This window comes from Somniosus microcephalus, unplaced genomic scaffold (genome assembly GCF_052327205.1).
Source record: "Somniosus microcephalus isolate GS21.2 unplaced genomic scaffold, FLI_Smic_1.0 unresolved_chr1, whole genome shotgun sequence".
In the NCBI taxonomy this organism is placed as follows: domain Eukaryota; kingdom Metazoa; phylum Chordata; class Chondrichthyes; order Squaliformes; family Somniosidae; genus Somniosus; species Somniosus microcephalus.
Genome location: NW_028225179.1, coordinates 9482218 through 9498751, shown reverse-complemented (window position 1 = coordinate 9498751; position 16534 = coordinate 9482218). Strand labels below are relative to the sequence as shown.

Sequence of the window (16534 nt, the reverse complement as noted above, 5' to 3'; positions counted from 1 at the left end):
AGGGCTGCCCCCCTCAACAAAGATCGAATGAAATCTACCTGCTCTGCAGGAGTCTGATCTCTAGCTCGTAGTACACTTTCAACCTCTTCAATGAACTCATCAACTGAACGACTATCTTTAGATACCTCACCACTGAATGGTTGGATCTGACGCTCTCTAGGTACATACACATATGACTTGGTTGCCCCATTACCTGGAGTGGCAATAATTGCCATTGCTTGGTCATGGTTTTTTTTCAACTCTGAAATCTGTGACTTGAGTTCATCTATCCGGTTGCCCTCACCCACACTAGAGGTATTGGCCTCACCATCCGAAGTGTGAGCTCCAACCTCCTCATCAGGAGACTCTAACATTTTGACTCAGTTCACAAGTCCCTGAAAGCCACTGAATGGGATGGCAGCTGCGACGATTCTTCTCCAATGGTGTCCCTCCTCGGTGCCTTGATGGGTCCTCTCCCAGATTGGTCCTGGCACCCTCTGGATCCCGTCTGTCTGGTCTGGTCCTCCTTAGCAACCCCAGGCAGCACTCTCCGTCCGTCTCCAGGTCCACTTGGCACCACACCGCTCTTCCCCCACTGCCGTATTTTATGTATTTTTTCTTTACCGAGCCTGAGAAACTCCAAGCTAACAGACCCCACTCCTGGTACCAAAATGTGTAGCCTGGCGAAATGGAGCAGCACAGGACACAGAACTTTCTTTTTTCTAGGGTTTTTTATTCTGAATTGATAACTTGGGTTCTAGGCTTAGGATGTAGTTGTAAATACATAAAACCACATTTAATTGTATAAAATACGGAAAAGACGGAAATACGGCAAATAGAAGAAAACACAGTCGATAAAATATGGCAGTGGCTTGCTGTAGAACAGAACATGAGGCAAACCACAGGTGCAGTTAGTTAGTTAGCTAACACTCATTATACAAAACAAAACCAATAGTACAATACATTCTTATGTCCCGTTATCACTTGTTACATCTTACAAGAAAACACAGAATAAGTTCATTTCAAAAGTCATATTCACCCCAGCTCCCTCAAGAAATCTCTCACGCTGGATGTAGAAAATGGAGGCTGTGAAGAAAGGGGAGGTTCCTTTGGCATCACATGGTCCTACCCATAATCCTTTTCTCCTTGTTCAAATTACTAAAGGGGAAAATGAACCGCGCCATCTAGTGAGCTTAAATATTCACTGCATTTTCCCCACTTGGCTACAAATGACCCGACTCTCTCATGAGTCTACGATTTAACAGTGAAGGGATGGCCAGCACATGGCGAACCACTGTTGCCAGCATTCTCGCAAAGAAGAGAACAGCTGTCAGTGTGCCGAGGAACCTTGATGTGTGGATCCAGAGTGGTGATTCCACCCAAACTCCAGGATAAAGTTCTAAAGGAGCTTCACGAGGGCATCTGGGTGGAGTGAAAATGAAGAACCTAGCCAGGGCGTTTGTATGGTGGCCAGGTATCGATGGAGACATCGAAGAAATGACTAAGAGCTGTCTAGGATGGCAGAAGGTCCAAAACGCTCCACTCCAAGCCCCTCTACATCCATGGGAGTGGCCCTCATCTCCCTGGCAAAGGGTATACATCGACTTTGCTGGTCCATTTATGGACTCAATGTTCTTAATCGCGGTTGATGCAGACTCCAAGTACCTGGAGGTAATAAAGATGTCCTCCACCACCACGGAAAAAACCATCACAGTATTAAGTACCATATTTGCCAGGAATGGGCTGCCGGAACAGATCTGTTCTGATAATGGACCGCAATTTGTGTCCAAAGAATTCAGGAAGTTCTTAAAAAACAATGGGGTTAAGCACTACACGTCCGCCCCATACCATCCCGCCACCAATGGATTGGCTGAAAGGTTTGTCCAGACCTTCAAGAAGGCCATAAAGGCCATGGGTAATGAAGACATAAAACTTCAGCACAAGGTGGATAACTTCTTGTTCGCATACAGGAATGCAACACATATGGTTACAAACCAAACTCCCGCCATGATGTTCTTCAATAGAAGCCTAAGATGCCGGCTGGATGTGATCAAGCCCAACATCAGAAGGGACGTGGAGAACCGGCAATTTCAAGGCATGAATGAAAGGCTAACTAGAACCTTCCAGGTAGGTCAACAGGTTTTGGCCTGGGACTACCGTACCGAGAAATGGCAGCCTGGAACTATCTGCACACGACTAGGACCGCTGATGTATACCGTGGACATCGGAGAAAGCATAATAAGGTGCCATGCTGACCAAATCATAGAATCATCCGAAAAGGGACAACCTACACCACAACTCTATACGCCTAACGATGAAGTAGAGATACCCATATCTACCTCTGATCCGGTGATACTGGAAGCCGATGAACCCGACACTGGCATTCAAGCCGAATCAGCCTTGCCAAAAGAACCTACTACACCACCAGAAACTACTACACCACCGAGGCGTTATCCGGACCGAGTCAGGAAGCCTCCAGAGAGACTGACTTATAATTAATTAGCTGCAGCAATGTGTAGATTATTTTTCTTGTAACATGTAATTAATAATTACTTAAAATATTATGTACTGGTTGGCTAAAAGGGGAGGAATTGTAGTGTATGTGCCTTTAAGAGCCACATGTGTACTGTAATGCCGGTAATGGCCACTCGGGCTATATAAGCCTGTATATTGTGTTGTATCAGTTAGTTCCCCTCCAGACTTTGTTTAGTAAACACCTATGAAACCAACTCCTGTCTTCAGTGTCTCTATCAACACACAGACACAACAGAGTCCACACATGGAACACGTGTGCGGTTTGTCCGCGCAGTGATCGCTGCTCTCTCCTTCCATGTGCAAAGGCCGATGATATTCAAGTCCCGATGAATCGAGTGACTCTGTCAGATCTTAACGTCAGTGCTGCACCAGCCCTGGGAGTGTTTAATGGGACAGTGTAGAGGGAGCTTTACTCTGTATCTAACCCATGCTGTACCTGCCCTGGGAGTGTTTGATGGGACAGTGTAGAGTGAGCTTTACTCTGTTGGTAAAGGATAACAAACTGAGAAAAACCTTGACAAGGTACAGACTTAGTGAACATAGCCTCGCGATCGAAAAAGGCAGACACAGGCAGACCAGGCTGCCAAGAGAGGACAGGATATGCTCTCACTGCAGTCAGGGATGGTGGAGACAGAGATGCACTTCCTCACAGCCTGTGGAAAATATCAGGGCATCAGGGAGAATTTCTACCAAAAATTCTCACAAATATGCCCTGAATTCAGAAATTTGAATGACGACCAAAAACTCCCATACCTACTAGGGGAAGAGAGAAACTGTGTAACACTAGCGGCACACTATGTTACAGCTTGCCATAAACAGAGGGACAACCAGTAAACCTAAGAAAAGAGTATATATAAATTATGCGAATGTATATTTATACACTCAGGGAAAAAGCTGTTTATACACTGTGTGAATAGACCTGCGTTTATGTGTTCAACCATAAATGTATTTTGATGCTTTGGCAACATAAGATGTACCTTATCATGCCAATAAAGCGATTTCAATTGAATTGAATTGAACTGTATCTAACCCCATGCTGTACCAGCCCTGGGAGTGTTTAATGGGACAGTGTAGAGGGAGCTTTACTCTGTATCTAACCCGTGCTGTACCTGCCCTGGGAGTGTTTGATGGGACAGTGTAGAGGAAGCTTTACTCTGTATCATACATGCTGTACCTGCCCTGGGAGTGTTTGATGTGACAGTGTAGAGGGAGCTTTACTCTGTATCTAACCCGTGCTGTACCTGCCCTGGGAATGTTTGATGGGGACAGTGTAGAGGGAGCTTTACTCTGTATCTAACCCGTGCTGTACCTGCCCTGGGAGTGTTTGATGGGACAGTGTAGAGGGAGCTTTACTCTGTATCTAACCCGTGCTGTACCTGCCCTGGGAGTGTTTGATGGGACAGTGTGGAGGGAGCTTTACTCTGTATCTAACCTGTGCTGTGCCTGCCCTGGGAATGTTTGATGGGACAGTTTAGAGAGAGCTTTACTCTGTGTCTAACCCATGCTGTACCTGCCTTGGGGGTGTTTAACGGGACAGTGTAGAGGGAGCTTTACTCTGTATCTAACGCGTGCTGTACCTGCTCTGGGTGTGTTTAATGGGGCAGTGTAGAGAGAGCTTTACTCTGTATCTAACATGTGCTGTACCTGCCCTGGGAGTGTTTGATGTTGACACCAGGTGCTGAGAATGTTAAAATGTTCCTTTCCCCATAATGACATCCAGAACCTCAATGAGCACAAAAATTCACCCCACAAAAGTAACAGAAGCCCCTCAGCTTCTCCCCTGGACACAGATATTGAGGACAGGGAATGTCTGTAACATGTCATCAATTAGCTCTCGACTTATCTTAGAAACAAGGACTCAATAGACTGTGTGTTTCTAACGAAGCTGATTTATTGAGACAGAATATTAAAATCCAGCCCAGTTATTGGGGTTTTAACATTAACAAGCCCCAGTTGCCTGAATTAACACGGTTCAGTCCTGGATGTGATTAAAGGCATCAGAAACAGTGGAATTGACCCACCGCAGTCACACTGTGGACACACTGGTGTGTCAGCGGGTGGAATACACCAGGGAATCCCTTTCCACACACTGAGGTTGACTCTAATGATCGGGAGTCCTAGGGTTTCGGATACCAGATAATCAAGCTCACAAGAACACAAATTGTCTCTCCAGGCTTTATTAAGAGCACTGCATAACACAGATTGGGTGATAATTCCCTCAATCGGGAGAATAGAAGTACAGTGGATTCACGCGCGATCTTCTTGAGTCTGTTCAAACTGACAACGGCTTAAGTGGCCTGTTCTTATACACAAGCTTGGTTACCGCTCAGGAAATGGGATTGTTTGGACCCGTCTGTTGACCGCCTGCTGAACTCCTGCTAATTCAGGGAATTTAGTCCATCTGTGACCAGACTATAACCACAAGCCCATCTGGTTATCACACCTATATGGTCCGTGAGGTTATTATTAGATTCACACCCAGATGTTGTGCCTTCACTTGTCTGCCAGTTCATCCCATAACACGGGTACAGGGGCTCAGTAATGTTTCATTCATCAGAAAAAGACAAAGTACAACAATATACTGGTCAGCTTAACAGAATCTCATCATATTTATGTGGCTATAAATATAAAAGTCACTAATAAATCCAGGAGGGAATTCAGGAGAAACTTTTTTACTTTTGTGCAGTTTTGGTCGCCTTATCTGAGGAAGGATGTTCTTGCCATGGAGGGAGTGCAGCGAATATTCACCAGACTGATACCTGGGATGGCAGGAATGACGTATGAGGAGAGATTGGGTCGATTGGGCTTATACTCGCTGGAGTTTAGAAGAATGAGAGGGGATCTCATTGAAACTTATAAAATTCTAACAGGACTACACAGACTAGATGCAGGAAGGATGTTCCCGATGGTCGGGGGGTCCCAAACCAGGGGTCACAGTCTAAGGATAAGGGGTAAGCCATTTAGGATAGAGATGAGGAGGAATTTCTTCACTCAGAGAGTGGTGAACCTGTGGAATTCTCTACCACAGAAGGCAGTAGAGGCCAATTCATTAAATATATTCAAGAAGGAGCTGGATATATTTCTTAAGGCTAAAGGCATCAAGGGATATGGGGAGAAAGCAGGGACAGGTTACTGAATTTGGATGATCAGCCATGATCACGTTGAATGGCGGAGCAGGCTCGAGGGGCCGAATGGCCTACCCCTGCTCCTATCTTCTATGTTTCTATGTTACCCAGATAGTGGCAGAAAGGGGAACTCACTACCACAAGGAATAGTTGAGGTGAACAGCATAGATGCATTTATGGGGAAGCCACATGAGGGAGAAAGGAATGGGAGGATGTGTTGATCGGGTTAATTGAAGTAGGGTGGGTGTGGGGCATAAACACTGGCATGGACCAGTTGGGCTGAATGGCCTGTTTCTAGGCTGTACATTCTAAGTAACACCATGAACAGTCACTCAAAGGGAATCATCAGCACAGCAGTCTTAAAGATTAAACAGCAGTACAAGAATTTATAAAACATTCAGCCATTCCATGTTCATGTCACCCCACCTGTCTTGCAGGGCCCTGCGCTACAGAACAGTGTGAACTCACTGGTGTTTCAGCGGGTGATTGGAGCTTTTAAAGGTCTTCCCACATTCAAAACATGTAAACGCACTCTCATCGGTGTGAACTCGCTGGTGTGTGGTCAGAGCCCCGGAGATTTTAAAGCTCTTCCCACAGTCAGAACATGTAAACGGCCTCTCATCAGTGTGAACAAGCTGGCGTTGCTCCAGGTCCCCGGAGCATTTAAAGCTCTTCTAACAGACAGAACATTTAAACGGTCTCTCATCAGTGTGAACAAGCTGGTGTCTCAGCAATGTAGATGAATCAGAGAATCCCTTTCCCCACACGGAGCAGGTGAATGGTCTCTCCCCAGTGTGAACAAGCTGGTGTCTGGTCAGAGCCCCAGAGCTTTTAAAACTCTTCCCACAGTCAGAACATTGAAATGCTCTCTCATCAGTGTGAACTCGTTGGTGTCTGCTCAGAGACCCGGAGTGTTGTGTCTGTGTGTTGATAGAGACACTGAAGACAGGAGTTGGTTTGATAGGTGTTTACTAAACAAAGTCTGGAGGGGAACTAATGGATACAACACAATACTCAGGCTTATATAGCCCGAGTGGCCATTACCGGCATTACAGTACACATGGGGCTCTTAAAGGCACATACACTACAATTCCTCCCCTTTTAGCTAACCAGTACATAATATTTTAAGTAATTATTAATTACATGTTACAAGAAAAATAATCTATACATTGCTGCAGTTAATTAATTATAAGTCAGTCTCTCTGGAGGCTTCCTGACTCGGTCCGGATAATGCCTCAGTGGTGTAGTAGTTTCTGGTGGTGTAGTAGGTTCTTTTGGTGAGGCTGATTTGGCTTGAATGCCAGTGTCAGGTTCATCGGGTTCCAGTATCACCGGATCGGAGGTAGATATAGGTATCTCTACTTCATCGTTAGGCGTATAGAGTTGTGGTGTAGGTTGTCCCTTTTCGGATAACTCTATGATTTGGTCAGCATGGCGCCTTATTATGCTTTCTCCGATGTCCACGGTATACATCAGTGGTCCTAGTCATGTGCAGATAGTTCCAGGCTGCCATTTCTCGGTACGGTAGTCCCGGGCCAAAACCTGTTGACCTACCTGGAAGGTTCTAGTTGGCCTTTCATTTCAGTTGGCCTTGAAATTGCCAGTTCTCCACGTCCCTTCTGATGTTGGGCTTGATCAAATCCAGCTGGCATCTTAGGCTTCTATTGAAGAACATCATGGCGGGAGTTTAGTTTGTAACCATATGTGTTGCTTTCCTGTATGCGAACAAGAAGTTATCCACCTTGTGCTGAAGTTTTATGTCTTCATTACCCATGGCCTTTATGGCCTTCTTGAAGGTCTGGACAAACCTTTCAGCCAATCCATTGGTGGCGGGATGGTATGGGGTGGACGTGTAGTGCTTAACCCCATTGTTTTTTAAGAACTTCCTGAATTCTTCGGACACAAATTGCGGTCCATTATCAGAACAGATCTGTTCCGGCAGCCCATTCCTGGCAAATATGGTCCTTAATACTGTGATGGTTTTTTCCGTGGTGGTGGAGGACATCTTGATTACCTCTGGCCACTTGGAGTGTGCATCAACCGCGATTAAGAACATTCAGTCCATAAATGGACCAGCAAAGTCGATGTGTACCCTTTGCCAGGGAGATGAGGGCCACTCCCATGGATGTAGAGGGGCTTGGGGTGGAGCGCTTTGGACCTTCTGGCATCCTAGGCAGCTCTTGGTCATTTCTTCGATGTCTCCATCGATACCTGGCCACCATACAAACGCTCTGGCTAGGTTCTTCATTTTCACTCCACCCAGATGCCCCTCGTGAAGCTCCTTTAGCACTTTATCCTGGAGTTTGGGTGGAATCACCACTCTGGATCCACACATCAAGGTTCCTCGGCACACTGACAGCTGTTCTCTTCTTTGCGAGCCTGCTGGCAACAGTGGTTCGCCATGTGCTGGCCATCCCTTCACTGTTAAGTTGTAGACTCGTGAGGGAGTCGGGTCATTTCTCGTTTCCTTTTCAATGGCAGAATTTGTTACTGGTAGACATTCCACTATGGTTGAGTGGAACATCTCCACTGGGTCTACTGTAGGCGCCTCTTCTACCATTGGCAACGGTAGGCGCGATAAACCGTCAGCATTCCCATGCTGTTTTGATCCTTTGTATTCTATGCTGTATTGGTGTGCCCCATTATGACAGCCTTTGCGCTGTCATAATGGGAACACCCTTTTTAGGGTTGAATATGGAGATGAGGGGTTGATGGTCAGTCAACAAGGTAAATTTTTGTCCGTGTAGGTAATGGTTGAATTTCTTCACTCCCCATACCAGGCTGAGTGCTTCCCTGTCTATCTGGGCATAGTTACGCTCAGCTGAGTTCAATGAGCGTGTAAAGGATCAGCCATGATCTCATTAAATGGCGGAGCAGGCACGAAGGGCCGAATGGCCTACTCCTGCTCCTATCTTCTATGTATCTATGTATCTATGAATCTCTTCCCACACACAGAGCAGGTGAACGGTTTCTCTTCATTGTGAGACCGCTGGTGTGTCATCAGATTCGTGGAGCTTTTCAACCTCTTCCCACAGTCAGAACATTGAAACGGTCTCTCATCAGTGTGGACAAGCTGGTGTCTCAGCAGGTGGGATGTGCGAGTGAATCCCTTCCCACACACGGAGCAGGTGAACGGTCTCTCTCCAGTGTGAGACCGCTGGTGTCTTGTCAGATTCATGGAGCTTTTAAACCTCTTCCCACAGTCGGAACATTGAAACGGTCTCTCATCAGTGTGGACAAGCTGGTGTCTCAGCAGGTGGGATGTGCGAGTGAGCAGGTGAACAGACTGTCCCCGGGTGACTGTGTGGATGAACTTCTGATGTAGATGGGGAACTGAATCCATTCCCGCAGTCCCCACCGTTACCTGGTTTCTCCCCGGTGTGATGGTGCATGTGTCTCACCAGGTCAGGCAATAAGCTGAATCTGAGTCCACACACGGAACACGTGTGCGGTTTGTCCGCGCTGTGATCGCTGCTCTCTCCTTCCATGTGCAAAGGCCAATGATATTCAGGTCCTGATGAATCGAGCAACTCTGTCTGACCCTGACGTGATGTTTGGTCTGAGCTTCAAGTCTGTAAATGCTCCACTTCTAAAACACTGTAAAAGGAGTTTAGAAAGGGGTAAGAGGGAAAATGTTGCCCCATGTCGCCCTTTCCCAGCCCAGGGGCAGTGAAGCTGATTTTCAGGCCCCAGCTGCTGCATAGGTTAATTGAAAGGATCAACAATTATGGCGGCTGCAATGCCCACAAGCCCCCGTGCTCCAGAAAGCGCTCCGGCCACCGCGCTGAGTTGTGGCTGACCCCGCACATGCGCCCCATGGCCCCGCCCCCTCCTGCTCCACAGGTGCCCGACCTGCACCGCGCATGCTCCGCACACACATTGGGCCCCTGTTAATCATCCTCCCCCGTGCCTGCGCGCTGGGCCCCTGAGCTCCAGGCTGCCGCGCGGGGCTTTCTTTGTAAAGTCGGTGTTGGTGAAGAGCCTCAATCAGTGAGGGAAAGTGAGTGTTCCCCCAGATCCGATTGAGATCAGAGGAGTGGAGAGAATAAAGGGGAATCCAAACCTGAGAGTCCGAGGGCTCCGCAGGCACCGAATGGAGCTTCTTCAGTTTGGCAGAGCACGCTCCAGGGACACGTGACCCGGGCCCAGGGCCTGATTGACGGGAGCTTTGGACCAATAGGGAGCGAGCAGGGTGGGGCTGGAGGAGGGAGCCCGCGGCGGGTCCTCCAACCAATCGGGGAGCCTGGGGGCGGGACTTGCGCCGGCTGATTGGGACAGAGGAGGCTGACGGGAGATTTAATTTAAATTAATTTCCCGCCTGCTCCAACCGCCCACCCTGCAACGTCACGACGTCGCCGGCGTGCACTGACTGACACTGAGCTCTCCACCAATGAGCGAGGGGAGGCTGAGCCTGGAGGACTGACTGAGGGGCTTTGGTCCTCTAACCAATCGTGGCGAAGGAGGAGGTGGGACCTGGAACCGGCTCATTGGACGGATCGTCCCGCCGCCATTTTGTAAAGGGGCCTGGTCAGGATCTGTGAGCCTAGGAAAGTTTATTTTTAATGTTCTTTTCACATTTTACAGCTCAAACTAATTGCGTTTTGCAGAAGATACTTTAAAAAAAAGGTTTGTTTTTAAATTAATGAAACAAAAACAAGAAACCCTGTGGAACAAATACTTGTGAGTAAAAATATTTTCTCCCTGAACTAATTTTCTTAATATTAATTTTCAGCATTTTTAATTCTTAATTTCAAGCAGTTTAAGAGATATATGGGAGTGGTGGGGGTTTCTCTTAAAGGGGCAGGCACTTTCTTTTTCTATGTGATTTTCATTAAAGGGACTGCGTCCCCGTGGATGACTGACTTTAAAGGGACAGCGTCTCCCTTTCTATAATGTCTATGTAAGAGACTGACATTTAAAGTAGGGCTAATCCCCTGCTCCCCTGAGTGCTTGGCGAGAAATCAGGTGCTGTTTGCTCTCGCCCCCTCCCAATTTTCTGCCAAGGGACAGAAAGCAGAGAGTAGTGGTGAACGGTTTCTTTTCAGACTGGAGGGAGGTAAACAGTGATGTTCCCCAGGGGTCGGTATTAGGACCAATGTTCCCTCTTTTTTTTTGAGGTGCGTGGCCCCTTTAACGGGCTGCACGGCCCATTCAAATTTCCACACAAGCACGTATTTTCCATTTATTGGGCAGTGAGCCGGCTGTGCGGAACCTCCAGACTGCTGCATGGCTGCGCAGCTTAACGTGAACATTGATTCGGACCACTGCTTTTGTTGATGTATATCACTGACCTGGACTTGGGTGTACGGGGCAAAATTTCAAAATTTGCAGATGACACGAAACTCAGAAATGTAGCAAACAATGAGGATAGTAACAGACTTCAGGAGGATGTAGCCAGCTGGTGAAATGGGCAGAAACATGGCAGATTAAATTTAATGTAGAGAAGTGTGAAGTGATTCATTTTGGTAGGAAGAATGAGGAGAGGCAATATAAACTAAATGGTCCAGTTTTAAAGAGGGTGCAGGAACAGAGAGGCCTCGGGGTGTCTGTACACAAATCTTAGAAGGTGGCAGGACAAGTTGAGAAGGCTGTTAATAAAGCAAGCAGGATCCTTGACTTTATTAATAGAGGAATAGAGTACAAAAGCAAGCAAGTTATGCTAAGCCTTTATAAAACACTGGCTAGGCTTCCGCTGGGCACCATACTTTAGGAAGGATGTCAAGGCCTTGGAGAGGGTGCAGAAGAAATTTACTAGAATGGGACCAGGGATGAGGGACTTCAGTTCTGTGGAGAGACGGGAGAAGCTGGGGTTGTTCTCCTTGGAGCAGAGAAGATTAAGAGGAGATTCTGTACGGTATCATTCTGTGATGCGATTCTACACAGACACACACACATACAGTCAGACACACACAGACACAGATACTCACAAAAATACAGTCAGACACTCACATTTATTCTGCATGAACTTTTATTATTAATTTCAAAGACTTTAAGAAAAAGGCGGGAGTGGTGGGCAGAGGGCTCTTAAAGGGACAGGGACTCTCCTTTTCAATGTGATTTTCATTAAAGGGACCGAGTCCCTCCTTGCCTGTGGAGGACCAATTTTAAAATGACAGTGTCTCGAAATCAGGTGCTGTCTGTGTGTGAACCACCTCCTCCCAATTTCCTGCCAAGCGATCCCTGCGGATACCACTCCACTCTAGGAGTGGCTCCTAGAATCAGACAGCACAGAAGGAGGCCATTCAGCCCATCGTGCCTGTGCCGGCTCTTTGAAAGAGCTCTCCATTTAGTCCCACTCCCCTGCTCTTTCCCCATAGCCCTGAAAATGTTTCCCCTTCAAGTATTTATCCAATTCCCCAGTGAACGTTATTATTGACTCTGCTTCCACCGCCCTTTCAGGCAGCGCATTCCAGATCACAACAACTCGCTGCGTAAATAAAATTCTCCTCACCTCGCCTCTGGTTCTTTTGCCAATGACCTTATTTTTTTTTTTATTCCTTGATGGGATGTGAGCGTCGCTGGCTAGGCCTGCATTTAGTGCCCATCCCTAATTGCCCTTGAGAAGATGGTGGTGACCCACCTTCTTGAACCGCTGCAGTCCATATGGTGTAGGTACACCCACAATGCTGTTAGGAAGGGAGTTCCAGGATTTTGGCCCAGCGACAGTGAAGGAACAGCGATACAGGTCCAAGTCAGGATGGTGTGTGGCTTGGAGGGGAACTTGTAGGTGGTGATGTTCCCATGCGTCTGCTGCCCTTGTCCTTCTAAGTGGTATAGGTCGCGGGTTTGGAAGGTGCTGTTGAAGGAGCTTTGGCGAGTTGCTGCAGTGCATCTTGTAGATGGTACACACTGCAGCCACAGTGCGCCGGTGGTGGAGGGAGTGAATGTTGAAGGTGGTGGATGGAGTGCCAATCAAATGGGCTGCTTTATCCTGAATGGTGTCGAGCTTCTTGAGTGTTGTTGGAGATGCACTCATCCAGGCAAGTGGAGAGTATTCCATCACACTCCTGACTTGTGCCTTGTAGATGGTAGAAAGGTTTTGGGGAGTCAGGAGGTGAGACACTCGCCGCAGAATTCCCAGCCTCTGGCCTGCTCTTGCAGCCACAGTATTTATATGGCTGGTCCAGTTCAGTTTCTGATCAATGGTAACCCCCAGGATGTTGATAGTGGGGGATTCAGCAATGGTAATGCCATTGAATGTCAAGGGGAGATGGTTAGAGTCTCGATTGTTGGAGATGGTCATTGCCTGGCACTTGTGTGGTGCGAATGTTACTTGCCACCCCAAGTCTGAATGTTGTCCAGGTCCTGCTGCATATGGACACGGACTGCGTCAGTATCTGACGAGTCTCGAATGGCGCTGAACAGTGTGCAATCATCAGCGAACATCCCCACTTCTGACCTTATGATGGAGGGAAGGTCATTGATGAAACAGCTGAAGATGGTTGGGCCTAGGACACTGCCCCGAGGAACTCCTGCAGTGATGTCATGTGATTGAGATGAATGACCTCCAACAACCACAGCCAACTTCCTTTGTGCTAGGTATGATTCCAACCAATGGAGAGTTTTCCCCTTGATTCCCATTGACTTCAGTTTTGCTAGGGCTCCTTGATGCCACACTCGATCAAGTGCTGCCTTGATGTCACTCTCACCTCACCTCTTGAGTTCAGCTCTTTTGTCCATGTTTGGACCAAGGCTGTAATGAGGTCAGGAGCTGAGTGGCCCTGGCGGAACCCAAACTTGGCATCAGTTAGCAGGTTATTGCTGAGTAAGTGCCGCTTGATAGCACTGTCGATGACACCTTCCATCACTTTGCTGATGATTGAGAGTAGACTGATGGGACGGTAATTGGCCGGGTCGGATTTGTCCTGCTTTTTGTAGACAGGACATACTTGGGCAATTTTCCACATTGCCGGGTAGATGCCATTGTAGCTGTACTGAAACAGCTTGGCTAGGGGCGCAGCTAGTTCTGGAGCACAAGTCTTCAGTACTATTGCCGGAATGTTGTCAGGGCCCATAGCCTTTGCAGTATCCAGTGTCTTCAGCCGTCTCTTGACATCAAGTGGAGTGAATTGAATGGGCTGAAGACTGGCATCTGTGATGCTGGGGAGCTCAGGAGGAGGCCGAGATGGATCATCCACTTGGCACTTCTGGCTGAAGATAGTTGCAAATGCAATTATATCTGTGTCCGCTGGTTACTGACCCTCCTGCCACTGGAAACAGTTTCTCCTTATAAGCTACAGCTATATAAAGCCCTGGGTAGAACCCAGAGAGTCATAGAGTCATAACGGCACAGAAGGAGGCCATTCGCCCCATCGAGTCCGTGCTGACTCTCTGTAGAGCAATCCAGTCAGTCCCATTCCCCCGCTCTATCCCCGTAGCCCTGCAAGTTTATTTCCCTCAAGTGCCTATCCAGTCTCCCCTTGAAAACATTGAGTGTCTCCGCTTCCACCACTTCCGTCGGCAGCGAGTTCCAGGTCATCACCACTCGCTGTGTAAAAATATTTTTCCTCACGTCCCCCCCCTGTATCTCTTGCCCAAAACATTAATTCTGTGTCCCCTAGTCCTTGTACCATCAACAAGTGGGAACAGCCTTTCCCCGTCTAGCCTATCCAAACCCGTCATAATCTTATACACCTCTATCAAACCACCCCTCAACCTCCTTTGCTCTAATGAAAACAAATCCAGCTTCCCCAACCTGTCCTTGTAGCTAAGATCCCCCATCCCCAGAACCATTCTGGTAAATCTCCTCTGCACCCTCTTAAGGGCCTTCACACCCTTCCTAAAGTGTGGTGACCAGAACTGGACGCAATATTCCAGTTGTGGCCTAACCAGCGCTTTATAAAGGTTCAGCATAACTTCTCTACTTTTGTACTCAATACCTCTATTTATGAAGCCCAAGATCCCATATGCTTTGTTAACCACTCTCTCAATATGTCCCGCCACCTTCAGGGACCTACGCACATTAACTCCCAGGAACTCCCTGGAGCACTGTGTACAGTTCTGGGCACCGCACCTCAGAAAGGATATATTGGCCTTGGAAGGAGTGCAGCACAGATTCACCAGAATGTTACCCGGGCTCCAAGGGTTAGATTATGAGGGAGAGGTTACATAAACTAGGCTTGTATTCCCTGGAATCTAGAACGTTAATGGGTGATTGAGGATTTTAGGATTTTGAAAGGAATTGGTAGAGTAGATAAAGAGAAACTTTTTCTGCCGGTGGGGGAGTCGAGGACAAGGGGACATCACCTTAAAATCAGAGCCAGGCCATTCAGGAGAGAAGTTGGGAAACACTTCTTCACACAAAGGGTGGTAGAAGTGTGGAACCCTCTCCCACAGGAAGCAGTCGATGCTCAATTAATCATTTAAAATCCCAGAGCGATAGATTTTTGCTAGACAAGGGGGCAAAGGGATATGGAGCCAAGGCAGGTGGGTGGAGTTAAGACACAGATCGGCCATGATCTCATTGAATGGCGGAACAGGCTGGAGGGGCTGAATGGCCTCCTCCTGTTCCCATGCTCCAATTTACTCTATCAAAACCCTTCCTGTTTTGAACACCTCTATTAAATCTCCGCTGCGCCTTCTCTGCTCCAAGGAGAACAATCCCAGATTCTCCAGTCTCTCCACGTAACTGAAATCCTCTGTGTATTTGTCGTGGTGCAGCTGGCTATAGCAAACAGCTTTCTTAAGAACATAAGAAATAGGAGCAGGAGTAGGCCATTCGGCCCTTTGAGCCTGCTCCGCCATTCAATAAGATCATGGCTGATCTTCTACCTCATCTCCACCTTCCCGCCCGATCCCCATAATCCCTCGATTCCCCATGAGTCCAAAAATCTATCGATCTCAGCCTTGATTATACTCAATGTCTGAGCCTCCACAGCCCTCTGGGGCAGAGAATTCCAAAGATTCACCACCCTCTGAGTGAAGATATTTCTCCTCATCTCAGTCCTAAATGGCCGACCCCTTATTCTGAGACTGTGACCCCTGGTTCTAGACTCCCCAGCCAGGGGAAACAGTCTCCCAGCATCTACCCTGTCAAGCCCTGTAAGAATTGTAGATGTTTCAATGACATCACCTCTCATTCTTCAAAATTCATGGGAATATAGGCCTAGACTCCTCAATCTCTCCTCATAGGACAATCCCCTCATCCCAGGAATCAGCCTGGTGAACCTTTGTTGCACTCCCTCTATGGGTATTTAACAATCAGGAAGGACAGGCAGGAAGGAAGGGGAGGTGGGGTGGCTATGTTAATAAAGGAAGGAATCACTGTAATACAGAGAAATGATATTGTGTTAAAGGATCACGATAGTGAAAAAGTTTGGGTGGAGATAAGGAATAATGAGGAGAAAAAAACACTAGTGGGCGTAGTCTATAGGCCTCCTAACAGTTGTAACTCTGATGGACGGAGTATCAATCAGGAACTAGTTGGGGCTTGTAATAAGGGAACAGCTATAATTATGGGGGATTTTAACTGTCATATTAACTGGACAAGTCAAATTGGACAGGGCAGCCTTGAGGAAGAGTTCATTGAGTGTATTAGGGATGGGTTTCTTGAGCAGTATGTAACTGAACCGACCAGGGGGCAGGCAATCTTAGATCTGGTCCTGTGTAATGAGTCAGGATTAATTAAAAATGTCCTAGTAAAGGATCCCCTTGGAATGAGTGACCATAACATGGTTGAATTCCATATTCAATTAGAGGGTGAGAAGGTTGGATCTCAAACAAGCGTGCTGAGCTTGAATAAAGGAGACTATGAAGGTATGAGAGCAGAATTGATTAGAGTGGACTGGGAAAATAGATTAAAGTGTAAGACGGTACATGAGCAGTGGTGTACATTTAAGGAGTTATTTTACAACTTTCAAAAAAAAAATATTCCACTGAGGAAAAAAGGGTGTAAA

The 16534-nt window shown here is 47.3% G+C and overlaps 1 pseudogene across 1 annotated transcript in view; it reads right to left on the bottom strand.

The window, feature by feature from the left end:
- Positions 1–8358: 8358 nt before the first annotated feature.
- The window catches only part of LOC147093407 (uncharacterized), a 66865-nt pseudogene continuing 58689 nt past the window's right edge, over positions 8359–16534 (bottom strand). The window contains exon 4 of the transcript XR_015074703.1: positions 8359–8902. The product of XR_015074703.1 is annotated as an uncharacterized LOC147093407 (transcript). The remainder of the gene's footprint in view (positions 8903–16534) is intronic.